This window comes from Schistocerca cancellata, chromosome 4, assembly GCF_023864275.1.
Source record: "Schistocerca cancellata isolate TAMUIC-IGC-003103 chromosome 4, iqSchCanc2.1, whole genome shotgun sequence".
NCBI lineage: Eukaryota > Metazoa > Arthropoda > Insecta > Orthoptera > Acrididae > Schistocerca > Schistocerca cancellata.
In genome coordinates this window covers 8,125,540-8,153,000 of record NC_064629.1, presented here as the reverse complement: position 1 = coordinate 8,153,000, position 27,461 = coordinate 8,125,540, and the positions used below count along the sequence as shown (strand labels likewise).

Genomic DNA, 27,461 nt, shown 5'->3' with positions numbered 1-27,461 from the left:
GCTTCGGTTGTAAATACCCAGGTGTTGGCCAAGGCCTGGTACTTGGCTCAAGTTTTGCCGGTGCCGAAGGAGATTGAACGGGCAATCAAGCATGCTGTTTCTTGGTTGGTCTGGCGAGGCGAAATCTTTAAAGTCGCCTACAATATTTGCACGCTCCCGCCGGACAGGGGCGGCGTCGGTATGGTTGATTTTCCTTCAAAGTGTGCTGCCCTTTTGCTCCACCGAACCAACCGTGTAATAGCCAATGCGGGGCTTAGCCCCACGTCGGTACTCTTCGACCTTTACCGCCCTGCTTCTCTCCGCGCGCCTGTCTCTGTCCAGGCTATCCCGTACAGATTGAATTTCGTTCGCCAGTATTTCCTCCACACTAGCTATCTGATAGGCGACGACCGGCGCAGGGGTAGCGTCAGCGCGATCGCAGAGGCCCTCCGCGGAACTCTGCCGACTAACAAATGGGAGTTGAGGCTGCCGCAATGCGATTGGCGGACGGTGTGGTCCAACATTTCCAGTAAATTGTTGACATCCGATGTTCGGGCCACCTGGTATAAAGTTGTGAATCGCACCGTTGCCACGAATGCGAAACTCCACGCAATCAATCTCCTCCCGAGTGGCCTCTGCGGGCGGTGCGCGGCTGAGGACACGATCGAACACCGTTTTGTGTGCCCCCAGTTTCAAGAGGTATGGGATGCCACCCGTGAGATGTTGGCATTGATCAATCGGACTACCCCGCGTGCCATACAGCCTTTGTATATCCTGGTTCCCGACTGGCGGCCGTATCCTGCCACCAAGAGAAACGCTACCGTGTGGATCGCTGCGCATGCTGCACATGCGATTTTTTCTCTTCGACTCATGGATCGCTTGCAGTTTTTGACGTATCTTTGGGACTACTATGGGCGGGAGAAACGTAACCCGCAGTATGTTTCCAATTATGCCCGATTTTTAGATGTACCTCTACGGACCGCCTTTACCAAATTACATATTTCTCTCCTGCCATGATTATGTACTTTCCATTCCACTGTTCCTTTTGGTGGAATGTGCGGAATGATATCATTGTTCTATTCTTGATGTATGACAGTTAATTTGTCTCACCGGCTCGACTAATCTTCCGCCATTTTGGGAGGTTGTCCTTAGGATTGCCATATTGGTTTTTTTTTTTTTTCTCTCCTGGATTTGACGATTTGTTCCCTAATTGCTGACTTTTCCTAAATTTTTGTGACTATTGCAGGACTGTCAATTGCCTTGTCCCTGAACTGTGAGACGGTGCTTAAAGATATTTTGTGTTGAAACGGTTGCCTCTTGGGCACGGAAATCCAGCTTATCGAGAAGACGAAATATGTTTGCTGCTGCCGGAATTGTGTAGAATTCACCTTTACCGTGCGCCGGACATATTTGGCACGTATAGTGTGCTCGTTCGTGTGTGTTTTTTATTTTTAAATTTTCTTTGAGAGTCTCTTTACTTTTGCTTTTCTCTTGCGGCGGGAGGCCTCCGCTGCTGACTTGTGGTCATTGTCCTTCTAGAATGGTTTTTTATTTGTGTTTCGCGTTTGCGTTCTTCCTTCCTCACGTTATATCCACACCTTCAGCGGATGGTATTCCTTTCTCACATCGTTTTGGACATGTTTCCGCTGGCCACAATGGACCTTTGTTCTCCTAAAGGATCTCAACAAAAAAAAAGAAAAAAAAAAAAAAAAAAAGTTCTCGTCCGATCACCGTAGTTAAGCATCATCGGGCCCGGCTAGTACTTGGATGGGTGACCGCCTGGGAAACCCGGGTGCTGTTGGCTCCCTTTCTTTTGTTTTTTTGTGATGTCGCCAGCCCAATTTTCAAACTACCTTCCTGTTGTGACAAAGATGCTTCCTTAAGCCTTTTAAGCTACTGTAATGGTACGAAAATGCAGTAATTAACTCAGTTTGAGGGAGAATGTGCTAACCAAGTTTGCCAAGAAGACTTTGAAAACGATAAAACAGTACGAATCGGCAGGTGATTTCTGAAATACGTCACCGCCTATTGTTGTGTAGGAGTGTAGAGTTCCAAATTTGATTTGTAACCACGAATGTATTCCTTAGTCGTATCGTCTCGTCCCGCAGACGTTTGTCGTTCTTGCGCTGTCATATGGACCACGACCCGAGCGGCAGCGAGCGGCAGTCGAGCAAAGTCGGGACAAGTCGGGACGGGGACAGGGACAGGGATAGGAATGGTGCGAATGCACTGCAAACTACGCAGACACCTGGTGTGAGGCGAGGCGAGGCGAGGCGAGGAAGCCCACATCGCTACCAGTGGCGCCCTCCAGCACGACACTGCCACACCCCGCACAGGCCCTCCGCTGAACACCAGGGACAAGATGCGTCCTCCGCTAGTGTCGAAGGCTGCACGCGCCCAGCGAATGACAGGGGGTGCAACGAGCAGCAGTGCGTCTCACACACGCGGCGGTGCGCCCGCCAATTCGGCCGTCGCTCTGCTGGGACGCCGGGCGCGCCTCCCCGCGCCGTCCTCGAGGAACTGGCGGTTGCGGAAGGAAGCGCTTTCGTCAAATGCGGCCGAAAACTAACATTTTGTGTGTTGGGAGAAAAGCCGAACGTGAATTCTGCCGTGCTCCTACATTAGATGAGCGCCAACGGCCATACCATGATGAATACACCGGTTCTCGTCCGATCACCGAAGTTAAGCATCATCGGGCCCGGCTAGTACTTGGATGGGTGACCGCCTGGGAAACCCGGGTGCTGTTGGCTCCCTTCCCTTTGTTTTTTTTTTAAGTCGCCTGCCCAATTTTCAAACTACCTTTCTGTTGTGACAAAGATGCTTCCTTAAGCCTTTTAAACTACTGTAATGGTACGAAAATGCAGTAATTAACTCAGTTTGAGGGAGAATGTGCTAACCAAGTTTGCCAAGAAGACTTTGAAAACGACAAAACAGTACGAATCGGCAGGTGATTTCTGAAATACGTCACCGCTTATTGTTGTGTAGGAGTGTAGAGTTCCAAATTTGATTTGTAACCACGAATGTATTCCTTAGTCGTCTCGTCTCGTCCCGCAGACGCTTGTCGTGCTTGCGCTGTCATATGGACCACGACCCGAGCGGCAGCGAGCGGCAGTCGAGCAAAGTCGGGACAAGTCGGGACGGGGACAGGGACAGGGATAGGAATGGTGCAAATGCACTGCAAACTACGCAGACACCTGGTGTGAGGCGAGGCGAGGCGAGGCGAGGCGAGGCGAGGAAGCCCACATCGCTACCAGTGGCGCCCTCCAGCACGACACTGCCAGACCCCGCACTGGCCCTCCGCTGAACACCAGGGACAAGATGCGTCCTCCGCTAGTGTCGAAGGCTGCACGCGCCCAGCGAATGACAGGGGGTGCAACGAGCAGCAGTGCGTCTCACACACGTGGCGGTGCGCCCGCCAATTCGGCCGTCGCTCTGCTGGGACGCCGGGCGCGCCTCCCCGCGCCGTCCTCGAGGAACTGGCGGTTGCGGAAGGAAGCGCTTTCGTCAAATGCGGCCGAAAACTAACATTTTGTGTGTTGGGAGAAAAGCCGAACGTGAATTCTGCCGTACTCCTACATTAGATGAGCGCCAACGGCCATACCATGATGAATACACCGGTTCTCGTCCGATCATCGAAGTTAAGCATCATCGGGCCCGGCTAGTACTTGGATGGGTGACCGCCTGGGAAACCCGGGAGCTGTTGGCTCCCTTCCTTTTGTTTTTTTGTTATGTCGCCAGCCCAATTTTCAAACTACCTTTCTGTTGTGACAAAGATGCTTCCTTAAGCCTTTTAAACTACTGTAATGGTACGAAAATGCAGTAATTAACTCAGTTTGAGGGAGAATGTGCTAACCAAGTTTGCCAAGAAGACTTTGAAAACGACAAAACAGTACGAATCGGCAGGTGATTTCTGAGATACGTCACCGCCTATTGTTGTGTATGAGTGTAGAGTTCCAAATTTGATTTGTAACCACGAATGTATTCCTTAGTCGTCTCGTCTCGTCCCGGAGACGTTTGTGGTGCTTGCGCTGTCATATGGATCACGACTCGAGCGGCAGCGAGCGGCAGTCGAGCAAAGTCGGGACAAGTCGGGACCGGGACAGGGACAGGGATAGGAATGGTGCGAATGCACTGCAAACTACGCAGACACCTGGTGTGAGGCGAGGCGAGGCGAGGCGAGGCGAGGAAGCCCACATCGCTATTAGTGGCGCCCTCCAGCACGACACTGCCACACCCCGCACAGGCCCTCCGCTGAACACCAGGGACAAGATGCGTCCTCCGCTAGTGTCGAAGGCTGCACGCGCCCAGCGAATGACAGGGGGTGCAACGAGCAGCAGTGCGTCTCACACACGCGGCGGCGCGCCCGCCAATTCGGCCGTCGCTCTGCTGGGACGCCGGGCGCGCCTCCCCGCGCCGTCCTCGAGGAACTGGCGGTTGCGGAAGGAAGCGCTTTCGTCAAATGCGGCCGAAAACTAACATTTTGTGTGTTGGGAGAAAAGCCGAACGCGAATTCTGCCGTGGTCCTACATTAGATGAGCGCCAACGGCCATACCATGATGAATACACCGGTTCTCGTCCGATCACCGAAGTTAAGCATCATCGGGCCCGGCTAGTACTTGGATGGGTGACCGCCTGGGAAACCCGGGTGCTGTTGGCTCCCTTCCTTTTGTTTTATTTGTTATGTCGCAAGCCCAATTTTCAAACTACCTTTCTGTTGTGACAAAGATGCTTCCTTAAGCCTTTTAAACTACTGTAATGGTACGAAAATGCAGTAATTAACTCAGTTTGAGGGAGAATGTGCTAACCAAGTTTGCCAAGAAGACTTTGAAAACGACAAAACAGTACGAATCGGCAGGTGATTTCTGAAATACGTCACCGCCTATTGTTGTGTAGGAGTGTAGAGTTCCAAATTTGATTTGTAACCACGAATGTATTCCTTAGTCGTCTCGTCTCGTCCCGCAGACGTTTGTCGTGCTTGCGCTGTCATATGGACCACGACCCGAGCGACAGCGAGCGGCAGTCGAGCAAAGTCGGGACAAGTCGGGACGGGGACGGGGACAGGGATAGGAATGGTGCGAATGCACTGCAAACTACGCAGACACCTGGTGTGAGGCGAGGCGAGGCGAGGCGAGGCGAGGAAGCCCACATCGCTACCAGTGGCGCCCTCCAGCACGACACTGCCACACCCCGCACAGGCCCTCCGCTGAACACCAGGGACAAGATGCGTCCTCCGCTAGTGTCGAAGGCTGCACGCGCCCAGCGAATGACAGGGGGTGCAACGAGCAGCAGTGCGTCTCACACACGCGGCGGCGCGCCCGCCAATTCGGCCGTCGCTCTGCTGGGACGCCGGGCGCGCCTCCCCGCGCCGTCCTCGAGGAACTGGCGGTTGCGGAAGGAAGCGCTTTCGTCAAATGCGGCCGAAAACTAACATTTTGTGTGTTGGGAGAAAAGCCGAACGCGAATTCTGCCGTGCTCCTACATTAGATGTGCGCCAACGGCCATACCATGATGAATACACCGGTTCTCGTCCGATCACCGAAGTTAAGCATCATCGGGCCCGGCTAGTACTTGGATGGGTGACCGCCTTGGAAACCCGGATGCTGTTGGCTCCCTTCCTTTTGTTTTTTTGTTATGTCGCCAGCCTAATTTTTAAACTACCTTTCTGTTGTGACATTGATGCTTCCTTAAGCCTTTTAAACTACTGTAATGGTACGAAAATGCAGTAATTAACTCAGTTTGAGGGAGAATGTGCTAACCAAGTTTGCCAAGATGACTTTGAAAACGACAAAACAGTACGAATCGGCAGGTGATTTCTGAAATACGTCACCGCCTATTGTTGTGTAGGAGTGTAGAGTTCCAAATTTGATCTGTAACCACGAATGTATTCCTTAGTCGTCTCGTCTCGTCCCGCAGACGTTTGTCGTGCTTGCGCTGTCATATGGACCACGACCCGAGCGGCAGCGAGCGGCAGTCGAGCAAAGTCGGGACAAGTCGGGACGGGGACAGGGACAGGGATAGGAATGGTGCGAATGCACTGCAAACTACGCAGACACCTGGTGTGAGGCGAGTCGAGGAAGCCCACATCGCTACCAGTGGCGCCCTCCAGCACGACACTGCCACACCCCGCACAGGCCCTCCGCTGAACACCAGGGACAAGATGCGTCCTCCGCTAGTGTCGAAGGCTGCACGCGCCCAGCGAATGACAGGGGGTGCAACGAGCAGCAGTGCGTCTCGCACACGCGGCGGTGCGCCCGCCAATTCGGCCGTCGCTCTGCTGTGACGCCGGGCGCGCCTCCCCGCGCCGTCCTCGAGGAACTGGCGGTTGCGGAAGGAAGCGCTTTCGTCAAATGCGGCCGAAAACTAACATTTTGTGTGTTGGGAGAAAAGCCGAACGCGAATTCTGCCGTGCTCCTACATTAGATGAGAGCCAACGGCCATACCATGATGAATACACCGGTTCTCGTCCGATCACCGAAGTTAAGCATCATCGGGCCCGGCTAGTACTTGGATGGGTGACCGACTGGGAAACCCGGGTGCTGTTGGCTCCCTTCCTTTTGTTTGTTTGTTATGTCGCCAGCCCAATTTTCAAACTACCTTTCTGTTGTGACAAAGATGCTTCCTTAAGCCTTTTAAACTACTGTAATGGTACGAAAATGCAGTAATTAACTCAGTTTGAGGGAGAATGTGCTAACCAATTTTGCCAAGAAGACTTTGAAAACGACAAAACAGTACGAATCGGCAGGTGATTTCTGAAATACGTCACCGCCTATTGTTGTGTAGGAGTGTAGAGTTCCAAATTTGATTTGTAACCACGAATGTATTCCTTAGTCGTCTCGTCTCGTCCCGCAGACGTTTGTCGTGCTTGCGCTGTCATATGGACCACGACCCGAGCGGCAGCGAGCGGCAGTCGAGCAAAGTCGAGACAAGTCGGGACGGGGACAGGGACAGGGATAGGAATGGTGCGAATGCACTGCAAACTACGCAGACACCTGGTGTGAGGCGAGGAGAGGCGAGGCGAGACGAGGAAGCCCACATCGCTACCAGTGGCGCCCTCCAGCACGACACTGCCACACCCCGCACAGGCCCTCCGCTGAACACCAGGGACAAGATGCGTCCTCCGCTAGTGTCGAAGGCTGCACGCGCCCAGCGAATGACAGGGGGTGCAACGAGCAGCAGTGCGTCTCACACACGCGGCGGTGCGCCCGCCAATTCGGCCGTCGCTCTGCTGGGACGCCGGGCGCGCCTGCCCGCGCCGTCCTCGAGGAACTGGCGGTTGCGGAAGGAAGCGCTTTCGTCAAATGCGGCCGAAAACTAACATTTTGTGTGTTGGGAGAAAAGCCGAACGCGAATTCTGCCGTGCTCCTACATTAGATGAGCGCCAACGGCCATACCATGATGAATACACCGGTTCTCGTCCGATCACCGAAGTTAAGCATCATCGGGCCCGGCTAGTACTTGGATGGGTGACCGCCTGGGAAACCCGGGTGCTGTTGGCTCCCTTTCTTTTGTTTTTTTGTTATGTCGCCAGCCCAATTTTCAAACTACCTTTCTGTTGTGACAAAGATGCTTCCTTAAGCCTTTTAAACTACTGTAATGGTACGAAAATGCAGTAATTAACTCAGTTTGAGGGAGAATGTGCTAACCAAGTTTGCCAAGAAGATTTTGAAAACGACAAAACAGTACGAATCGGCAGGTGATTTCTGAAATACGTCACCGCCTATTGTTGTGTAGGAGTGTAGAGTTCGAAATTTGATTTGTAACCACGAATGTATTCCTTAGTCGTCTCGTCTCGTCCCGCAGACGTTTGTCGTGCTTGCGCTGTCATATGGACCATGACCCGAGCGGCAGCGAGCGGCAGTCGAGCAAAGTCGGGACAAGTCGGGACGGGGACAGGGACAGGGATAGGAATGGTGCGAATGCACTGCAAACTACGCAGACACCTGGTGTGAGGCGAGGCGAGGCGAGGCGAGGCGAGACGAGGAAGCCCACATCGCTACCAGTGGCGCCCTCCAGCACGACACTGCCACACCCCGCACAGGCCCTCCGCTGAACACCAGGGACAAGATGCGTCCTCCGCTAGTGTCGAAGGCTGCACGCACCCAGCGAATGACAGGGGGTGCAACGACCAGCAGTGCGTCTCACACACGCGGCGGTGCGCCCGCCAATTCGGCCGTCGCTCTGCTGGGACGCCGGGCGCGCCTCCCCGCGCCGTCCTCGAGGAACTGGCGGTTGCGGAAGGAAGCGCTTTCGTCAAATGCGGCCGAAAACTAACATTTTGTGTGTTGGGAGAAAAGCCGAACGCGAATTCTGCCGTGCTCCTACATTAGATGAGCGCCAACGGCCATACCATGATGAATACACCGGTTCTCGTCCGATCACCGAAGTTAAGCATCATCGGGCCCGGCTAGTACTTGGATGGGTGACCGCCTGGGAAACCCGGGTGCTGTTGGCTCCCTTCCTTTTGTTTTTTTGTTATGTCGAAAGCCCAATTTTCAAACTACCTTTCTGTTGTGACAAAGATGCTTCCTTAAGCCTTTTAAACTACTGTAATGGTACGAAAATGCAGTAATTAACTCAGTTTGAGGGAGAATGTGCTAACCAAGTTTGCCAAGAAGACTTTGAAAACGACAAAACAGTACGAATCGGCAGGTGATCTCTGAAATACGTCACCGCCTATTGTTGTGTAGGAGTGTAGATTTCCAAATTTGATTTGTAATCACGAATGTATTCCTTAGTCGTCTCGTCTCGTCCCGCAGACGTTTGTCGTGCTTGCGCTGTCATATGGACCACGACCCGAGCGGCAGCGAGCGGCAGTCGAGCAAAGTCGGGACAAGTCGGGACGGGGACAGGGACAGGGATAGGAATGGTGCGAATGCACTGCAAACTACGCAGACACCTGGTGTGAGGCGAGGCGAGGCGAGGCGAGGCGAGGAAGCCCACATCGCTACCAGTGGCGCCCTCCAGCACGACACTGCCACACCCCGCACAGGCCCTCCGCTGAACACCAGGGACAAGATGCGTCCTCCGCTAGTGTCGAAGGCTGCACGCGCCCAGCGAATGACAGGGGGTGCAACGAGCAGCAGTGCGTCTCACACACGCGGCGGTGCGCCCGCCAATTCGGCCGTCGCTCTGCTGGGACGCCGGGCGCGCCTCCCCGCGCCGTCCTCGAGGAACTGGCGGTTGCGGAAGGAAGCGCTTTCGTCAAATGCGGCCGAAAACTAACATTTTGTGTGTTGGGAGAAAAGCCGAACGCGAATTCTGCCGTGCTCCTACATTAGATGAGCGCCAACGGCCATACCATGATGAATACACCGGTTCTCGTCAGATCACCGAAGTTAAGCATCATCGGGCCCAGCTAGTACTTGGATGGGTGACCGCCTGGGAAACCCGGGTGCTGTTGGCACCCTTCCTTTTGTTTTTTTGTTATGTCGCCAGCCCAATTTTCAAACTACCTTTCTGTTGTGACAAAGATGCTTCCTTAAACCTTTTAAACTACTGTAATGGTACGAAACTGCAGTAATTAACTCAGTTTGAGGGAGAATGTGCTAACCAAGTTTGCCAAGAAGACTTTGAAAACGACAAAACAGTACGAATCGGCAGGTGATTTCTGAAATACGTCACCGCCTATTGTTGTGTAGGAGTGTAGAGTTCCAAATTTGATTTGTAACCACGAATGTATTCCTTAGTCGTCTCGTCTCGTCCCGCAGACGTTTGTCGTGCTTGCGCTGTCATATGGACCACGACCCGAGCGGCAGCGAGCGGCAGTCGAGCAAAGTCGGGACAAGTCGGGACGGGGACAGGGACAGGGATAGGAATGGTGCGAATGCACTGCAAACTACGCAGACACCTGGTGTGAGGCGAGGCGAGGCGAGGCGAGGCGAGACGAGGAAGCCCACATCGCTACCAGTGGCGCCCTCCAGCACGACACTGCCACACTCCGCACAGGCCCCCCGCTGAACACCAGGGACAAGATGCGTCCTCCGCTAGTGTCGAAGGCTGTACGCGCCCAGCGAATGACAGGGGGTGCAACGAGCAGCAGTGCGTCTCACACACGCGGCGGTGCGCCCGCCAATTCGGCCGTCGCTCTGCTGGGACGCCGGGCGCGCCTCCCCGCGCCGTCCTCGAGGAACTGGCGGTTGCGGAAGGAAGCGCTTTCGTCAAATGCGGCCGAAAACTAACATTTTGTGTGTTGGGAGAAAAGCCGAACGCGAATTCTGCCGTGCTCCTACATTAGATGAGCGCCAACGGCCATACCATGATGAATACACCGGTTCTCGTCCGATCACCGAAGTTAAGCATCATCGGGCCCGGCTAGTACTTGGATGGGTGACCGCCTGGGAAACCAGGGTGCTGTTGGCTCCCTTCGTTTTTTTGTTATGTCGCCAGCCCAATTTTCAAACTACCTTTCTGTTGTGACAAAGATGCTTCCTTAAGCCTTTTAAACTACTGTAATAGTACGATAATGCAGTAATTAACTCAGTTTGAGGGAGAATGTGCTAACCAAGTTTGCCAAGAAGACTTTGAAAACGACAAATCAGTACGAATCGGCAGGTGATTTCTGAAATACGTCACCGCCTATTGTTGTGTAGGAGTGTAGAGTTCCAAATTTGATTTGTAACCACGAATGTATTCCTTAGTCGTCTCGTCTCGTCCCGCAGACGTTTGTCGTGCTTGCGCTGTCATATGGACCACGACCCGAGCGGCAGCGAGCGGCAGTCGAGCAAAGTCGGGACAAGTCGGGACGGGGACAGGGACAGGGACAGGAATGGTGCGAATGCACTGCAAACTACGCAGACACCTGGTGTGAGGCGAGGCGAGGAAGCCCACATCGCTACCAGTGGCGCCCTCCAGCACGACACTGCCACACCCCGCACAGGCCCTCCGCTGAACACCAGGGACAAGATGCGTCCTCCGCTGGTGTCGAAGGCTGCACGCGCCCAGCGAATGACAGGGGTGGAACGAGCAGCAGTGCGTCTCACACACGCGGCGGTGCGCCCGCCAATTCGGCCGTCGCTCTGCTGGGACGCCGGGCGCTCCTCCCCGCGCCGTCCTCGAAGAACTGGCGGTTGCGGAAGGAAGCGCTTTCGTCAAATGCGGCCGAAAACTAACAATTTGTGTGTTGGGAGAAAAGCCGAACGCGAATTCTGCCGTGCTCCTACATTAGATGAGCGCCAACGGCCATACCATGATGAATACACCGGTTCACGTCCGATCACCGAAGTTAAGCATAATCGGGCCCGGCTAGTACTTGGATGGGTGACCGCCTTGGAAACCCGGGTGCTGTTGGCTCCCTTCCTTTTGTTTTTTTGTTATGTCGCCAGCCCAATTTTCAAACTACCTTTCTGTTGTGACAAAGATGCTTCCTTAAGCCTTTTAAACTACTGTAATGGTACGAAAATGCAGTAATTAACTCAGTTTGAGGGAGAATGTGCTAACCAAGTTTGCCAAGAAGACTTTGAAAACGACAAAACAGTACGAATCGGCAGGTGATTTCTGAAATACGTCACCGCCTATTGTTGTGTAGGAGTGTAGGGTTCCAAATTTGATTTGTAACCACGAATGTATTCCTTAGTCGTCTCGTCTCGTCCCGCAGACGTTTGTCGTGCTTGCGCTGTCATATGGACCACGACCCGAGCGGCAGCGAGCGGCAGTCGAGCAAAGTCGGGACAAGTCGGGACGGGGACAGGGACAGGGATAGGAATGGTGCGAATGCACTGCAAACTACGCAGACACCTGGTGTGAGGCGAGGCGAGGCGAGGCGAGGCGAGACGAGGAAGCCCACATCGCTACCAGTGGCGCCCTCCAGCACGACACTGCCACACCCCGCACAGGCCCTCCGCTGAACACCAGGGACAAGATGCGTCCTCCGCTAGTGTCGAAGGCTGCACGCGCCCAGCGAATGACAGGGGGTGCAACGAGCAGCAGTGCGTCTCACACACGCGGCGGTGCGCCCGCCAATTCGGCCGTCGCTCTGCTGGGACGCCGGGCGCGCCTCCCCGCGCCGTCCTCGAGGAACTGGCGGTTGCGGAAGGAAGCGCTTTCGTCAAATGCGGCCGAAAACTAACATTTTGTGTGTTGGGAGAAAAGCCGAACGCGAATTCTGCCGTGCTCCTACATTAGATGAGCGCCAACGGCCATACCATGATGAATACACCGGTTCTCGTCCGATCACCGAAGTTAAGCATCATCGGGCCCGGCTAGTACTTGGATGGGTGACCGCCTGGGAAACCCGGCTGCTGTTGGCTCCCTTCCTTTTGTTTTTTTGTTATGTCGCCAGCCCAATTTTCAAACTACCTTTCTGTTGTGACAAAGATGCTTCCTTAAGCCTTTTAAACTACTGTAATGGTACGAAAATGCAGTAATTAACTCAGTTTGAGGGAGAATGTGCTAACCAAGTTTGCCAAGAAGACTTTGAAAACGACAAAACAGTACGAATCGGCAGGTGATTTCTGAAATACGTCACCGCCTATTGTTGTGTAGGAGTGTAGAGTTCCAAATTTGATTTGTAACCACGAATGTATTCCTTAGTCGTCTCGTCTCGTCCCGCAGACGTTTGTCGTAGTTGCGCTGTCATATGGACCACGACCCGAGCGGCAGCGAGCGGCAGTCGAGCAAAGTCGGGACAAGTCGGGACGGGGACAGGGACAGGGATAGGAATGGTGCGAATGCACTGCAAACTACGCAGACACCTGGTGTGAGGCGAGGCGAGGCGAGGCGAGGAAGCCCACATCGCTACCAGTGGCGCCCTCCAGCACGACACTGCCACACCCCGCACAGGCCTTCCGCTGAACACCAGGGACATGATGCGTCCTCCGCTAGTGTCGAAGGCTGCACGCGCCCAGCGAATGACAGGGGGTGCAACGAGCAGCAGTGCGTCTCACACACGCGGCGGTGCGCCCGCCAATTCGGCCGTCGCTCTGCTGGGACGCCGGGCGCGCCTCCCCGCGCCGTCCTCGAGGAACTGGCGGTTGCGGAAGGAAGCGCTTTCGTCAAATGCGGCCGAAAACTAACATTTTGTGTGTTGGGAGAAAAGCCGAACGCGAATTCTGCCGTGCTCCTACATTAGATGAGCGCCAACGGCCATACCATGATGAATACACCGGTTCTCGTCCGATCACCGAAGTTAAGCATCATCGGGCCCGGCTAGTACTTGGATGGGTGACCGCCTGGGAAACCCGGGTGCTGTTGGCTCCCTTCCTTTTGTTTTTTTGTTATGTCGCCAGCCCAATTTTCAAACTACCTTTCTGTTGTGACAAAGATGCTTCCTTAAGCCTTTTAAACTACTGTAATGGTACGAAAATGCAGTAATTAACTCAGTTTGAGGGAGAATGTGCTAACCAAGTTTGCCAAGAAGACTTTGAAAACGACTAAACAGTACGAATCGGCAGGTGATTTCTGAAATACGTCACCGCCTATTGTTGTGTAGGAGTGTAGAGTTCCAAATTTGATTTGTAACCACGAATGTATTCCTTAGTCGTCTCGTCTCGTCCCGCAGACGTTTGTCGTGCTTGCGCTGTCATATGGAGCACGACCCGAGCGGCAACGAGCGGCAGTCGAGCAAAGTCGGGACAAGTCGGGACGGGGACAGGGACAGGGATAGGAATGGTGCGAATGCACTGCAAACTACGCAGACACCTGGTGTGAGGCGAGGCGAGGCGAGGCGAGGAAGCCCACATCGCTACCAGTGGCGCCCTCCAGCACGACACTGCCACACCCCGCACAGGCCCTCCGCTGAACACCAGGGACAAGATGCGTCCTCCGCTAGTGTCGAAGGCTGCACGCGCCCAGCGAATGACAGGGGGTGCAACGAGCAGCAGTGCGTCTCACACACGCTGCGGTGCGCCCGCCAATTCGGCCGTCGCTCTGCTGGGACGCCGGGCGCGCCTCCCCGCGCCGTCCTCGAGGAACTGGCGGTTGCGGAAGGAAGCGCTTTCGTCAAATGCGGCCGAAAACTAACATTTTGTGTGTTGGGAGAAAAGCCGAACGCGAATTCTGCCGTGCTCCTACATTAGATGAGCGCCAACGGCCATACCATGATGAATACACCGGTTCTCGTCCGATCACCGAAGTTAAGCATCATCGGGCCCGGCTAGTACTTGGATGGGTGACCGCCTGGGAAACCCGGGTGCTGTTGGCTTCCTTCCTCTTGTTTTTTTGTTATGTCGCCAGCCCAATTTCCAAACTACCTTTCTGTTGTGACAAAGATGCTTCCTTAAGCCTTTTAAACTACTGTAATGGTACGAAAATGCAGTAATTAACTCAGTTTGAGGGAGAATGTGCTAACCAAGTTTGCCAAGAAGACTTTGAAAACGACAAAACAGTACGAATCGGCAGGTGATTTCTGAAATACGTCACCGCTTATTGTTGTGTAGGAGTGTAGAGTTCCAAATTTGATTTGTAACCACGAATGTATTCCTTAGTCGTCTCGTCTCGTCCCGCAGACGTTTGTCGTAGTTGCTCTGTCATATGGACCACGAACCGAGCGGCAGCGAGCGGCAGTCGAGCAAAGTCGGGACAAGTCGGGACGGGGACAGGGACAGGGATATGAATGGTGCGAATGCACTGCAAACTACGCAGACACCTGGTGTGAGGCGAGGCGAGGCGAGGCGAGGAAGCCCACATCGCTACCAGTGGCGCCCTCCAGCACGACACTGCCACACACCGCACAGGCCCTCCGCTGAACACCATGGACAAGATGCGTCCTCCGCTAGTGTCGAAGGCTGCACGCGCCCAGCGAATGACAGGGGGTGCAACGAGCAGCAGTGCGTCTCACACACGCGGCGGTGCGCCCGCCAATTCGGCCGTCGCTCTGCTGGGACGCCGGGCGCGCCTCCCCGCGCCGTCCTCGAGGAACTGGCGGTTGCGGAAGGAAGCGCTTTCGTCAAATGCGGCCGAAAACTAACATTTTGTGTGTTGGGAGAAAAGCCGAACGCGAATTCTGCCGTGCTCCTACATTAGATGAGCGCCAACGGCCATACCATGATGAATACACCGGTTCTCGTCCGATCACCAGAGTTAAGCATCATCGGGCCCGGCTAGTACTTGGATGGGTGACCGCCTGGGAAACCCGGGTGCTGTTGGCTCCCTTCCTTTTGTTTTTTTGTTATGTCGCCAGCCCAATTTTCAAACTACTTTTCTGTTGTGACAAAGATGCTTCCTTAAGCCTTTTAAACTACTGTAATGGTACGAAAATGCAGTAATTAACTCAGTTTGAGGGAGAATGTGCTAACCAAGTTTGCCAAGAAGACTTTGAAAACGACAAAACAGTACGAATCGGCAGGTGATTTCTCAAATACGTCACCGCCTATTGTTGTGTAGGAGTGTAGAGTTCCAAATTTGATTTGTAACCACGAATGTATTCCTTAGTCGTCTCGTCTCGTCCCGCAGACGTTTGTCGTGCTTGCGCTGTCATATGGACCACGACCCGAGCGGCAGCGAGCGGCAGTCGAGCAAAGTCGGGACAAGTCGGGACGGGGACAGGGACAGGGATAGGAATGGTGCGAATGCACTGCAAACTACGCAGACACCTGGTGTGAGGCGAGGCGAGGCGTGGCGAGGCGAGGAAGCCCACATCGCTACCAGTGGCGCCCTCCAGCACGACACTGCCACACCCCGCACAGGCCCTCCGCTGAACACCAGGGACAAGATGCGTCCTCCGCTAGCGTCGAAGGCTGCACGCGCCGAGCGAATGACAGGGGGTGCAACGAGCAGCAGTGCGTCTCACACACGCGGCGGTGCGCCCGCCAATTCGGCCGTCGCTCTGCTGGGACGCCGGGCGCGCCTCCCCGCGCCGTCCTCGAGGAACTGACGGTTGCGGAAGGAAGCGCTTTCGTCAAATGCGGCCGAAAACTAACATTTTGTGTGTTGGGAGGAAAGCCGAACGCGAATTCTGCCGTGCTCCTACATTAGATGAGCGCCAACGGCCATACCATGATGAATACACCGGTTCTCGTCCGATCACCGAAGTTAAGCATCATCGGGCCCGGCTAGTACTTGGATGGGTGACCGCCTGGGAAACCCGGGTGCTGTTGGCACCCTTTCTTTTGTTTTTTTGTTATGTCGCCAGCCCAATTTTCAAACTACCTTTCTGTTGTGACAAAGATGCTTCCTTAAACCTTTTAAACTACTGTAATGGTACGAAAATGCAGTAATTAACTCAGTTTGAAGGAGAATGTGCTAACCAAGTTTGCCAAGAAGACTTTGAAAACGACAAAACAGTACGAATCGGCACGTGATTTCTGAAATACGTCACCGCCTATTGTTGTGTAGGAGTGTAGAGTTCCAAATTTGATTTGTAACCACGAATGTATTCCTTAGTCGTCTCGTCTCGTCCCGCAGACGTTTGTCGTGCTTGCGCTGTCATATGGAGCACGACCCGAGCGGCAACGAGCGGCAGTCGAGCAAAGTCGGGACAAGTCGGGACGGGGACAGGGACAGGGATAGGAATGGTGCGAATGCACTGCAAACTACGCAGACACCTGGTGTGAGGCGAGGCGAGGCGAGGAAGCCCACATCGCTACCAGTGGCGCCCTCCAGCACGACACTGCCACACCCCGCACAGGCCTTCCGCTGAACACCAGGGACATGATGCGTCCTCCGCTAGTGTCGAAGGCTGCACGCGCCCAGCGAATGACAGGGGGTGCAACGAGCAGCAGTGCGTCTCACACACGCGGCGGTGCGCCCGCCAATTCGGCCGTCGCTCTGCTGGGACGCCGGGCGCGCCTCCCCGCGCCGTCCTCGAGGAACTGGCGGTTGCGGAAGGAAGCGCTTTCGTCAAATGCGGCCGAAAACTAACATTTTGTGTGTTGGGAGAAAAGCCGAACGCGAATTCTGCCGTGCTCCTACATTAGATGAGCGCCAACGGCCATACCATGATGAATACACCGGTTCTCGTCCGATCACCGAAGTTAAGCATCATCGGGCCCGGCTAGTACTTGGATGGGTGACCGCCTGGGAAACCCGGGTGCTGTTGGCTCCCTTCCTTTTGTTTTTTTTGTTATGTCGCCAGCCCAATTTTCAAACTACCTTTCTGTTGTGACAAAGATGCTTCCTTAAGCCTTTTAAACTACTGTAATGGTACGAAAATGCAGTAATTAACTCAGTTTGAGGGAGAATGTGCTAACCAAGTTTGCCAAGAAGACTTTGAATACGACAAAACAGTACGAATCGGCAGGTGATTTCTGAAATACGTCACCGCTTATTGTTGTGTAGGAGTGTAGAGTTCCAAATTTGATTTGTAACCACGAATGTATTCCTTAGTCGTCTCGTCTCGTCCCGCAGACGTTTGTCGTGCTTGCGCTGTCATATGGAGCACGACCCGAGCGGCAACGAGCGGCAGTCGAGCAAAGTCGGGACAAGTCGGGACGGGGACAGGGACAGGGATAGGAATGGTGCGAATGCACTGCAAACTACGCAGACACCTGGTGTGAGGCGAGGCGAGGCGAGGAAGCCCACATCGCTACCAGTGGCGCCCTCCAGCACGACACTGCCACACCCCGCACAGGCCTTCCGCTGAACACCAGGGACATGATGCGTCCTCCGCTAGTGTCGAAGGCTGCACGCGCCCAGCGAATGACAGGGGGTGCAACGAGCAGCAGTGCGTCTCACACACGCTGCGGTGCGCCCGCCAATTCGGCCGTCGCTCTGCTGGGACGCCGGGCGCGCCTCCCCGCGCCGTCCTCGAGGAACTGGCGGTTGCGGAAGGAAGCGCTTTCGTCAAATGCGGCCGAAAACTAACATTTTGTGTGTTGGGAGAAAAGCCGAACGCGAATTCTGCCGTGCTCCTACATTAGATGAGCGCCAACGGCCATACCATGATGAATACACCGGTTCTCGTCCGATCACCGAAGTTAAGCATCATCGGGCCCGGCTAGTACTTGGATGGGTGACCGCCTGGGAAACCCGGGTGCTGTTGGCTCCCTTCCTTTTGTTTTTTTTGTTATGTCGCCAGCCCAATTTTCAAACTACCTTTCTGTTGTGACAAAGATGCTTCCTTAAGCCTTTTAAACTACTGTAATGGTACGAAAATGCAGTAATTAACTCAGTTTGAGGGAGAATGTGCTAACCAAGTTTGCCAAGAAGACTTTGAATACGACAAAACAGTACGAATCGGCAGGTGATTTCTGAAATACGTCACCGCTTATTGTTGTGTAGGAGTGTAGAGTTCCAAATTTGATTTGTAACCACGAATGTATTCCTTAGTCGTCTCGTCTCGTCCCGCAGACGTTTGTCGTAGTTGCGCTATCATATGGACCACGACCCGAGCGGCAGTCGAGCAAAGTCGGGACAAGTCGGGACGGGGACAGGGACAGGGATAGGAATGGTGCGAATGCACTGCAAACTACGCAGACACCTGGTGTGAGGCGAGGCGAGGCGAGGCGAGGAAGCCCACATCGCTACCAGTGGCGCCCTCCAGCACGACACTGCCACACCCCGCACAGGCCTTCCGCTGAACACCAGGGACATGATGCGTCCTCCGCTAGTGTCGAAGGCTGCACGCGCCCAGCGAATGACAGGGGGTGCAACGAGCAGCAGTGCGTCTCACACACGCGGCGGTGCGCCCGCCAATTCGGCCGTCGCTCTGCTGGGACGCCGGGCGCGCCTCCCCGCGCCGTCCTCGAGGAACTGGCGGTTGCGGAAGGAAGCGCTTTCGTCAAATGCGGCCTAAAACTAACATTTTGTGTGTTGGGAGAAAAGCCGAACGCGAATTCTGCCGTGCTCCTACATTAGATGAGCGCCAACGGCCATACCATGATGAATACACCGGTTCTCGTCCGATCACCGAAGTTAAGCATCATCGGGCCCGGCTAGTACTTGGATGGGTGACCGCCTGGGAAACCCGGGTGCTGTTGGCTCCCTTCCTTTTGTTTTTTTGTTATGTCGCCAGCCCAATTTTCAAACTACCTTTCTGTTGTGACAAAGATGCTTCCTTAAGCCTTTTAAACTACTGTAATGGTACGAAAATGCAGTAATTAACTCAGTTTGAGGGAGAATGTGCTAACCAAGTTTGCCAAGAAGACTTTGAAAACGACAAAACAGTACGAATCGGCAGGTGATTTCTGAAATACGTCACCGCCTATTGTTGTGTAGGAGTGTAGAGTTCCAAATTTGATTTGTAACCACGAATGTATTCCTTAGTCGTCTCGTCTCGTCCCGCAGACGTTTGTCGTGCTTGCGCTGTCATATCTACCACGACCCGAGCGGCAGCGAGCGGCAGTCGAGCAAAGTCGGGACAAGTCGGGACGGGGACAGGGACAGGGATATGAATGGTGCGAATGCACTGCAAACTACGCAGACACCTGGTGTGAGGCGAGGCGAGGCGAGGCGAGGAAGCCCACATCGCTACCAGTGGCGCCCTCCAGCACGTCACTGCCACACACCGCACAGGCCCTCCGCTGAACACCATGGACAAGATGCGTCCTCCGCTAGTGTCGAAGGCTGCACGCGCCCAGCGAATGACAGGGGGTGCAACGAGCAGCAGTGCGTCTCACACACGCGGCGGTGCGCCCGCCAATTCGGCCGTCGCTCTGCTGGGACGCCGGGCGCGCCTCCCCGCGCCGTCCTCGAGGAACTGGCGGTTGCGGAAGGAAGCGCTTTCGTCAAATGCGGCCGAAAACTAACATTTTGTGTGTTGGGAGAAAAGCCGAACGCGAATTCTGCCGTGCTCCTACATTAGATGAGCGCCAACGGCCATACCATGATGAATACACCGGTTCTCGTCCGATCACCAGAGTTGAGCATCATCGGGCCCGGCGAGTACTTGGATGGGTGACCGCCTGGGAAACCCGGGTGCTGTTGGCTCCCTTCCTTTTGTTTTTTTGTTATGTCGCCAGCCCAATTTTCAAACTACTTTTCTGTTGTGACAAAGATGCTTCCTTAAGCCTTTTAAACTACTGTAATGGTACGAAAATGCAGTAATTAACTCAGTTTGAAGGAGAATGTGCTAACCAAATTTGCCAAGAAGACTTTGAAAACGACAAAACAGTACGAATCGGCAGGTGATTTTTGAAATACGTCACCGCCTATTGTTGTGTAGGAGTGTAGAGTTCCAAATTTGATTTGTAACCACGAATGTATTCCTTAGTCGTCTCGTCTCGTCCCGCAGACGTTTGTCGTGCTTGCGCTGTCATATGGACCACGACCCGAGCGGCAGCGAGCGGCAGTCGAGCAAAGTCGGGACAAGTCGGGACGGGGACAGGGACTGGGATAGGAATGGTGCGAATGCACTGCAAACTACGCAGACACCTGGTGTGAGGCGAGGCGAGGCGTGGCGAGGCGAGGAAGCCCACATCGCTACCAGTGGCGCCCTCCAGCACGACACTGCCACACCCCGCGCAGGCCCTCCGCTGAACACCAGGGACAAGATGCGTCCTCCGCTAGCGTCGAAGGCTGCACGCGCCCAGCGAATGACAGGGGGTGCAACGAGCAGCAGTGCGTCTCACACACGCGGCGGTGCGCCCGCCAATTCGGCCGTCGCTCTGCTGGGACGCCGGGCGCGCCTCCCCGCGCCGTCCTCGAGGAACTGACGGTTGCGGAAGGAAGCGCTTTCGTCAAATGCGGCCGAAAACTATCATTTTGTGTGTTGGGAGGAAAGCCGAACGCGAATTCTGCCGTGCTCCTACATTAGATGAGCGCCAACGGCCATACCATGACGAATACACCGGTTGTCGTCCGATCACCGAAGTTAAGCATCATCGGGCCCGGCTAGTACTTGGATGGGTGACCGCCTGGGAAACCCGTGTGCTGTTGGCTCCCTTTCTTTTGTTTTTTTGTTATGTCGCCAGCCCAATTTTCAAACTACCTTTCTGTTGTGACAAAGATGCTTCCTTAAGCCTTTTAAACTACTGTAATGGTACGAAAATGCAGTAATTAACTCAGTTTGAAGGAGAATGTGCTAACCAAGTTTGCCAAGAAGACTTTGAAAACGACAAAACAGTACGAATCGGCAGGTGATTTCTGAAATACGTCACCGCCTATTGTTGTGTAGGAGTGTAGAGTTCCAAATTTGATTTGTAACCACGAATGTATTCCTTAGTCGTCTCGTCTCGTCCCGCAGACGTTACTCGTGCTTGCGCTGTCATATGGAGCACGACCCGAGCGGCAACGAGCGGCAGTCGAGCAAAGTCGGGACAAGTCGGGACGGGGACAGGGACAGGGATAGGAATGGTGCGAATGCACTGCAAACTACGCAGACACCTGGTGTGAGGCGAGGCGAGGCGAGGAAGCCCACATCGCTACCAGTGGCGCCCTCCAGCACGACACTGCCACACCCCGCACAGGCCCTCCGCTGAACACCAGGGACAAGATGCGTCCTCCGCTAGTGTCGACGGCTGCACGCGCCCAGCGAATGACAGGGGGTGCAACGAGCAGCAGTGCGTCTCACACACGCGGCGGTGCGCCCGCCAATTCGGCCGTCGCTCTGCTGGGACGCCGGGCGCGCCTCCCCGCGCCGTCCTCGAGGAACTGGCGTTTGCGGAAGGAAGCGCTTTCGTCAAATGCGGCCGAAAACTAACATTTTGTGTGTTGGGAGAAAAGCCGAACGCGAATTCTGCCGTGCTCCTACATTAGATGAGCGCCAACGGCCATACCATGATGAATACACCGGTTCTCGTCCGATCACCGAAGTTAAGCATCATCGGGCCCGGCTAGTACTTGGATGGGTGGCCGCCTGGGAAACGTGGGTGCTGTTGGCTCCCTTCCTTTTGTTTTTCTGTTATGTCGCCAGCCCAATTTTCAAACTACCTTTCTGTTGTGACAAAGATGCTTCCTTAAGCCTTTTAAACTACTGTAATGCTACGAAAATGCAGTAATTAACTCAGTTTGAGGGAGAATGTGCTAACCAAGTTTGCCAAGAAGACTTTGAAAACGACAAAACAGTACGAATCGGCAGGTGATTTCTCAAATACGTCACCGCCTATTGTTGTGTAGGAGTGTAGAGTTCCAAATTTGATTTGTAACCACGAATGTATTCCTTAGTCGTCTCGTCTCGTCCCGCAGACGTTTGTCGTGCTTGCGCTGTCATATGGACCACGACCCGAGCGGCAGCGAGCGGCAGTCGAGCAAAGTCGGGACAAGTCGGGACGGGGACAGGGACAGGGATAGGAATGGTGCGAATGCACTGCAAACTACGCAGACACCTGGTGTGAGGCGAGGCGAGGCGAGGAAGCCCACATCGCTACCAGTGGGCGCTCCAGCACGACACTGCCGCACCCCGAACAGGCCCTCCGCTGAACACCAGGGACAAGATGCGTCCTCCGCTAGTGTCGAAGGCTGCATGCGCCCAGCGAATGACAGGGGGTGCAACGAGCAGCAGTGCGTCTCACACACGCGGCGGTGCGCCCGCCAATTCGGCCGTCGCTCTGCTGGGACGCCGGGCGCGCCTCCCCGCGCCGTCCTCGAGGAACTGGCGGTTGCGGAAGGAAGCGCTTTCGTCAAATGCGGCCGAAAACTAACATTTTGTGTGTTGGGAGAAAAGCCGAACGCGAATTCTGCCGTGCTCCTACATTAGATGAGCGCCAACGGCCATACCATGATGAATACACCGGTTCTCGTCCGATCACCAGAGTTAAGCATCATCGGGCCCGGCTAGTACTTGGATGGGTGACCGCCTGGGAAACCCGGGTGCTGTTGGCTCCCTTCCTTTTGTTTTTTTGTTATGTCGCCAGCCCAATTTTCAAACTACCTTTCTGTTGTGACAAAGATGCTTCCTTAAGCCTTTTAAACTACTGTAATGGTACGAAAATGCAGTAATTAACTCAGTTTGAGGGAGAATGTGCTAACCAAGTTTGCCAAGAAGACTTTGAAAACGACAAAATAGCACGAATGGCAGGTGATTTCTGAAATACGTCACCGCCTATTGTTGTGTAGGAGTGTAGAGTTCCAAATTTGATTTGTAACCACGAATGTATTCCTTAGTCGTCTCGTCTCGTCCCGGAGACGTTTGTCGTGCTTGCGCTGTCATATGGACCACGACCCGAGCGGCAGCGAGCGGCAGTCGAGCAAAGTCGGGACAAGTCGGGACGGGGACAGGGACAGGGATAGGAATGGTGCGAATGCACTGCAAACTACGCAGACACCTGGTGTGAGGCGAGGCGAGGCGAGGAAGCCCACATCGCTACCAGTGGCGCCCTCCAGCACGACACTGCCACACCCCGCACAGGCCCTCCGCTGAACACCAGGGACAAGATGCGTCCTCCGCTAGTGTCGAAGGCTGCACGCGCCCAGCGAATGACTGGGGGTGCAACGAGCAGCAGTGCGTCTCACACACGCGGCGGTGCGCCCGCCAATTCGGCCGTCGCTCTGCAGGGACGCCGGGCGCGCCTCCCCGCGCCGTCCTCGACGAACTGGCGGTTGCGGAAGGAAGCGCTTTCGTCAAATGCGGCCGAAAACTAACATTTTGTATGTTGGGAGAAAAGCCGAACGCGAATTCTGCCGTGCTCCTACATTAGATGAGCGCCAACGGCCATACCATGATGAATACACCGGTTCTCGTCCGATCACCAAAGTTAAGCATCATCGGGCCCGGCTAGTACTTGGATGGGTGACCGCCTGGGAAACCCGGGTGCTGTTGGCTCCCTTCCTTTTGTTTCTTTGTTATGTCGCCAGCCCAATTTTCAAACTACCTTTCTGTTGTGACAAAGATGCTTCCTTAAGCCTTTTAAACTACTGTAATGGTACGAAAATGCAGTAATTAACTCAGTTTGAAGGAGAATGTGCTAACCAAGTTTGCCAAGAAGAATTTGAAAACGACAAAACAGTACGAATCGGCAGGTGATTTCTGAAATACGTCACCGCCTATTGTTGTGTAGGAGTGTAGAGTTCCAAATTTGATTTGTAACCACGAACGTATTCCTTAGTCGTCTCGTCTCGTCCCGCAGACGTTTGTCGTGCTTGCGCTGTCATATGGACCACGACCCGAGCGGCAGCGAGCGGCAGTCGAGCAAAGTCGGGACAAGTCGGGACGGGGACAGGGACAGGGATAGGAATGGTGCGAATGCACTGCAAACTATGCAGACACCTGGTGTGAGGCGTGGCGAGGCGAGGCGAGGCGAGGAAGCCCACATCGCTACCAGTGGCGCCCTCCAGCACGACACTGCCACACCCCGCACAGGCCCTCCGCTGAACACCAGGGACAAGATGCGTCCTCCGCTAGTGTCGAAGGCTGCACGCGCCCAGCGAATGACAGGGGGTGCAACGAGCAGCAGTGCGTCTCACACACGCGGCGGTGCGCCCGCCAATTCGGCCGTCGCTCTGCTGGGACGCCGGCCGCGCCTCCCCGCGCCGTCCTCGAGGAACTGGCGGTTGCGGAAGGAAGCGCTTTCGTCAAATACGGCCGAAAACTAACATTTTGTGTGTTGGGAGAAAAGCCGAACGCGAATCCTGCCGTGCTCCTACATTAGATGAGCGCCAATGGCCATACCATGAAGAATACACCGGTTCCCGTCCGATCACCGAAGTTAAGCATCATCGGGCCCGGCTAGTACTTGGATGGGTGACCGCCTGAGAAACCCGGGTGCTGTTGGCTCCCTTCCTTTTGTTTCTTTGTTATGTCGCCAGCCCAATTTTCAAACTACCTTTCTGTTGTGACAAAGATGCTTCCTTAAGCCTTTAAAACTACTGTAATGGTACGAAAATGCAGTAATTAACTCAGTTTGAGGGAGAATGTGCTAACCAAGTTTGCCAAGAAGACTTTGAAAACGACAAAACAGTACGAATCGGCAGGTGATTTCTGAAATACGTCACCGCCTATTGTTGTGTAGGAGTGTAGAGTTCCAAATTTGATTTGTAACCACGAATGTATTCCTTAGTCGTCTCGTCTCGTCCCGCAGACGTTTGTCGTGCTTGCGCTGTCATATGGACCACGACCCGAGCGGCAGCGAGCGGCAGTCGAGCAAAGTCGGGACAAGTCGGGACGGGGACAGGGACAGGGATAGGAATGGTGCGAATGCACTGCAAACTACGCAGACACCTGGTGTGAGGCGAGGCGAGGCGAGGCGAGGCGAGGCGAGGCGAGGCGAGGAAGCCCACATCGCTACCAGTGGCGCCCTCCAGCACGACACTGCCACACCCCGCACAGCCCTCCGCTGAACACCAGGGACAAGATGCGTCCTCCGCTAGTGTCGAAGGCTGCACGCGCCCAGCGAATGACACGGGGTGCAACGAGCAGCAGTGCGTCTCACACACGCGGCGGTGCGCCCGCCAATTCGGCCGTCGCTCTGCTGGGACGCCGGGCGCGCCTCCCCGCGCCTTCGTCGAGGAACTGGCGGTTGCGGAAGGAAGCGCTTTCGTCAAATGCGGCCGAAAACTAACATTTTGTGTGTTGGGAGAAAAGCCGAACGCGAATTCTGCCGTGCTCCTACATTAGATGAGCGCCAACGGCCATACCATGATGAATACACCGGTTCTCGTCCGATCACCGAAGTTAAGCATCATCGGGCCCGGCTAGTACTTGGATGGGTGACCGCCTGGGAAACCCGGGTGCTGTTGGCTCCCTTCCTTTTGTTTTTTTGTTATGTCGCCAGCCCAATTTTCAAACTACCTTTCTGTTGTGACAAAGATGCTTCCTTAAGCCTTTTAAACTACTGTAATGGTACGAAAATGCAGTAATTAACTCAGTTTGAGGGAGAATGTGCTAACCAAGTTTGCCAAGAAGACTTTGAAAACGACAAAACAGTACGAATCGGCAGGTGATTTCTGAAATACGTCACCGCCTATTGTTGTGTAGGAGTGTAGAGTTCCAAATTTGATTTGTAACCACGAATGTATTCCTTAGTCGTCTCGTCTCGTCCCGCAGACGTTTGTCGTGCTTGCGCTGTCATATGGACCACGACCCGAGCGGCAGCGAGCGGCAGTCGAGCAAAGTCGGGACAAGTCGGGACGGGGACAGGGACAGGGATAGGAATGGTGCGAATGCACTGCAAACTACGCAGACACCTGGTGTGAGGCGAGGCGAGGCGAGGCGAGGAAGCCCACATCGCTACCAGTGGCACCCTCCAGCACGACACTGCCACACCCCGCACAGGCCCTCCGCTGAACACCAGGGACAAGATGCGTCCTCCGCTAGTGTCGAAGGCTGCACGCGCCCAGCGAATGACAGGGGGTGCAACGAGCAGCAGTGCGTCTCACACACGCGGCGGTGCGCCCGCCAATTCGGCCGTCGCTCTGCTGGGACGCCGGGCGCGCCTCCCCGCGCCGTCCTCGAGGAACTGGCGGTTGCGGAAGGAAGCGCTTTCGTCAAATGCGGCCGAAAACTAACATTTTGTGTGTTGGGAGAAAAGCCGAACGCGAATTCTGCCGTGCTCCTACATTAGATGAGCGCCAACGGCCATACCATGATGAATACACCGGTTCTCGTCCGATCACCGAAGTTAAGCATCATCGGGCCCGGCTAGTACTTGGATGGGTGACCGCCTGGGAAACCCGGGTACTGTTGGCTCCCTTCCTTTTGTTTTTTTGTTATGTCGCCAGCCCAATTTTCAAACTACCTTTCTGTTGTGACAAAGATGCTTCCTTAAGCCTTTTAAACTACTGTAATGGTACGAAAATGCAGTAATTAACTCAGTTTGAGGGAGAATGTGCTAACCAAGTGTGCCAAGAAGACTTTGAAAACGACAAAACAGTACGAATCGGCAGGTGATTTCTGAAATACGTCACCGCCTATTGTTGTGTAGGAGTGTAGAGTTCCAAATTTGATTTGTAACCACGAATGTATTCCTTAGTCGTCTCGTCTCGTCCCGCAGACGTTTGTCGTGCTTGCGCTGTCATATGGACCACGACCCGCGCGGCAGCGAGCGGCAGTCGAGCAAAGTCGGGACAAGTCGGGACGGGGACAGGGACAGGGATAGGAATGGTGCGAATGCACTGCAAACTACGCAGACACCTGGTGTGAGGCGAGGCGAGGCGAGGCGAGGAAGCCCACATCGCTACCAGTGGCGCCCTCCAGCACGACACTGCCACACCCCGCACAGGCCCTCCGCTGAACACCAGGGACAAGATGCGTCCTCCGCTAGTGTCGAAGGCTGCACGCGCCCAGCGAATGACAGGGGGTGCAACGAGCAGCAGTGCGTCTCACACACGCGGCGGTGCGCCCGCCAATTCGGCCGTCGCTCTGCTGGGACGCCGGGCGCGCCTCCCCGCGCCGTCCTCGAGGAACTGGCGGTTGCGGAAGGAAGCGCTTTCGTCAAATGCGGCCGAAAACTAACATTTTGTGTGTTGGGAGAAAAGCCGAACGCGAATTCTGCCGTGCTCCTACATTAGATGAGCGCCAACGGCCATACCATGATGAATACACCGGTTCTCGTCCGATCACCGAAGTTAAGCATCATCGGGCCCGGCTAGTACTTGGATGGGTGACCGCCTGGGAAACCCGTGTGCTGCTGGCTCCCTTCCTTTTGTTTTTTTGTTATGTCGCCAGCCCAATTTTCAAACTACCTTTCTGTTGTGACAAAGATGCTTCCATAAGCCTTTTAAACTACTGTAATGGT

The 27,461-nt window shown here is 54.6% G+C and overlaps 27 non-coding genes across 27 annotated transcripts; all 27 read left to right on the top strand.

Annotated features, from left to right (window-relative positions):
- The first annotated feature begins 2,610 nt into the window (after nt 1–2,610).
- On the top strand, nt 2,611–2,729 carry LOC126186200 (5S ribosomal RNA). The gene has a single exon (XR_007537302.1). It is a non-coding gene; the product is annotated as a 5S ribosomal RNA (ribosomal RNA).
- An 837-nt stretch (nt 2,730–3,566) lies between these two features.
- LOC126186560 (5S ribosomal RNA) lies at nt 3,567–3,685 on the top strand. Its single transcript, XR_007537632.1, has one exon. It is a non-coding gene; the product is annotated as a 5S ribosomal RNA (ribosomal RNA).
- Nucleotides 3,686–4,517: 832 nt separating this feature from the next.
- Nucleotides 4,518–4,636, top strand: LOC126186199 (5S ribosomal RNA). Its single transcript, XR_007537301.1, has one exon. It is a non-coding gene; the product is annotated as a 5S ribosomal RNA (ribosomal RNA).
- Nucleotides 4,637–5,469: 833 nt separating this feature from the next.
- On the top strand, nt 5,470–5,588 carry LOC126186615 (5S ribosomal RNA). The gene has a single exon (XR_007537679.1). It is a non-coding gene; the product is annotated as a 5S ribosomal RNA (ribosomal RNA).
- An 817-nt stretch (nt 5,589–6,405) lies between these two features.
- Nucleotides 6,406–6,524, top strand: LOC126186320 (5S ribosomal RNA). The gene has a single exon (XR_007537418.1). It is a non-coding gene; the product is annotated as a 5S ribosomal RNA (ribosomal RNA).
- Nucleotides 6,525–7,356: 832 nt separating this feature from the next.
- LOC126186198 (5S ribosomal RNA) lies at nt 7,357–7,475 on the top strand. The gene has a single exon (XR_007537300.1). It is a non-coding gene; the product is annotated as a 5S ribosomal RNA (ribosomal RNA).
- Nucleotides 7,476–8,312: 837 nt separating this feature from the next.
- LOC126186197 (5S ribosomal RNA) lies at nt 8,313–8,431 on the top strand. Its single transcript, XR_007537299.1, has one exon. It is a non-coding gene; the product is annotated as a 5S ribosomal RNA (ribosomal RNA).
- An 832-nt stretch (nt 8,432–9,263) lies between these two features.
- On the top strand, nt 9,264–9,382 carry LOC126186496 (5S ribosomal RNA). The gene has a single exon (XR_007537587.1). It is a non-coding gene; the product is annotated as a 5S ribosomal RNA (ribosomal RNA).
- An 837-nt stretch (nt 9,383–10,219) lies between these two features.
- On the top strand, nt 10,220–10,338 carry LOC126186310 (5S ribosomal RNA). Its single transcript, XR_007537408.1, has one exon. It is a non-coding gene; the product is annotated as a 5S ribosomal RNA (ribosomal RNA).
- Nucleotides 10,339–11,149: 811 nt separating this feature from the next.
- On the top strand, nt 11,150–11,268 carry LOC126185253 (5S ribosomal RNA). Its single transcript, XR_007537015.1, has one exon. It is a non-coding gene; the product is annotated as a 5S ribosomal RNA (ribosomal RNA).
- Nucleotides 11,269–12,105: 837 nt separating this feature from the next.
- Nucleotides 12,106–12,224, top strand: LOC126186359 (5S ribosomal RNA). Its single transcript, XR_007537456.1, has one exon. It is a non-coding gene; the product is annotated as a 5S ribosomal RNA (ribosomal RNA).
- An 827-nt stretch (nt 12,225–13,051) lies between these two features.
- On the top strand, nt 13,052–13,170 carry LOC126186196 (5S ribosomal RNA). The gene has a single exon (XR_007537297.1). It is a non-coding gene; the product is annotated as a 5S ribosomal RNA (ribosomal RNA).
- Nucleotides 13,171–13,997: 827 nt separating this feature from the next.
- On the top strand, nt 13,998–14,116 carry LOC126186195 (5S ribosomal RNA). Its single transcript, XR_007537296.1, has one exon. It is a non-coding gene; the product is annotated as a 5S ribosomal RNA (ribosomal RNA).
- Nucleotides 14,117–14,943: 827 nt separating this feature from the next.
- LOC126186598 (5S ribosomal RNA) lies at nt 14,944–15,062 on the top strand. The gene has a single exon (XR_007537663.1). It is a non-coding gene; the product is annotated as a 5S ribosomal RNA (ribosomal RNA).
- Nucleotides 15,063–15,894: 832 nt separating this feature from the next.
- LOC126186246 (5S ribosomal RNA) lies at nt 15,895–16,013 on the top strand. Its single transcript, XR_007537347.1, has one exon. It is a non-coding gene; the product is annotated as a 5S ribosomal RNA (ribosomal RNA).
- An 822-nt stretch (nt 16,014–16,835) lies between these two features.
- On the top strand, nt 16,836–16,954 carry LOC126186194 (5S ribosomal RNA). Its single transcript, XR_007537295.1, has one exon. It is a non-coding gene; the product is annotated as a 5S ribosomal RNA (ribosomal RNA).
- An 823-nt stretch (nt 16,955–17,777) lies between these two features.
- LOC126186193 (5S ribosomal RNA) lies at nt 17,778–17,896 on the top strand. Its single transcript, XR_007537294.1, has one exon. It is a non-coding gene; the product is annotated as a 5S ribosomal RNA (ribosomal RNA).
- Nucleotides 17,897–18,714: 818 nt separating this feature from the next.
- On the top strand, nt 18,715–18,833 carry LOC126186191 (5S ribosomal RNA). The gene has a single exon (XR_007537292.1). It is a non-coding gene; the product is annotated as a 5S ribosomal RNA (ribosomal RNA).
- Nucleotides 18,834–19,660: 827 nt separating this feature from the next.
- LOC126185388 (5S ribosomal RNA) lies at nt 19,661–19,779 on the top strand. The gene has a single exon (XR_007537145.1). It is a non-coding gene; the product is annotated as a 5S ribosomal RNA (ribosomal RNA).
- An 832-nt stretch (nt 19,780–20,611) lies between these two features.
- On the top strand, nt 20,612–20,730 carry LOC126185411 (5S ribosomal RNA). Its single transcript, XR_007537167.1, has one exon. It is a non-coding gene; the product is annotated as a 5S ribosomal RNA (ribosomal RNA).
- Nucleotides 20,731–21,552: 822 nt separating this feature from the next.
- Nucleotides 21,553–21,671, top strand: LOC126185288 (5S ribosomal RNA). Its single transcript, XR_007537049.1, has one exon. It is a non-coding gene; the product is annotated as a 5S ribosomal RNA (ribosomal RNA).
- An 821-nt stretch (nt 21,672–22,492) lies between these two features.
- LOC126186597 (5S ribosomal RNA) lies at nt 22,493–22,611 on the top strand. The gene has a single exon (XR_007537662.1). It is a non-coding gene; the product is annotated as a 5S ribosomal RNA (ribosomal RNA).
- An 821-nt stretch (nt 22,612–23,432) lies between these two features.
- On the top strand, nt 23,433–23,551 carry LOC126186373 (5S ribosomal RNA). Its single transcript, XR_007537469.1, has one exon. It is a non-coding gene; the product is annotated as a 5S ribosomal RNA (ribosomal RNA).
- Nucleotides 23,552–24,383: 832 nt separating this feature from the next.
- On the top strand, nt 24,384–24,502 carry LOC126186452 (5S ribosomal RNA). Its single transcript, XR_007537546.1, has one exon. It is a non-coding gene; the product is annotated as a 5S ribosomal RNA (ribosomal RNA).
- Nucleotides 24,503–25,348: 846 nt separating this feature from the next.
- On the top strand, nt 25,349–25,467 carry LOC126186190 (5S ribosomal RNA). The gene has a single exon (XR_007537291.1). It is a non-coding gene; the product is annotated as a 5S ribosomal RNA (ribosomal RNA).
- Nucleotides 25,468–26,294: 827 nt separating this feature from the next.
- LOC126186344 (5S ribosomal RNA) lies at nt 26,295–26,413 on the top strand. Its single transcript, XR_007537442.1, has one exon. It is a non-coding gene; the product is annotated as a 5S ribosomal RNA (ribosomal RNA).
- An 827-nt stretch (nt 26,414–27,240) lies between these two features.
- On the top strand, nt 27,241–27,359 carry LOC126185299 (5S ribosomal RNA). Its single transcript, XR_007537059.1, has one exon. It is a non-coding gene; the product is annotated as a 5S ribosomal RNA (ribosomal RNA).
- The last annotated feature ends 102 nt before the right edge of the window (nt 27,360–27,461 follow it).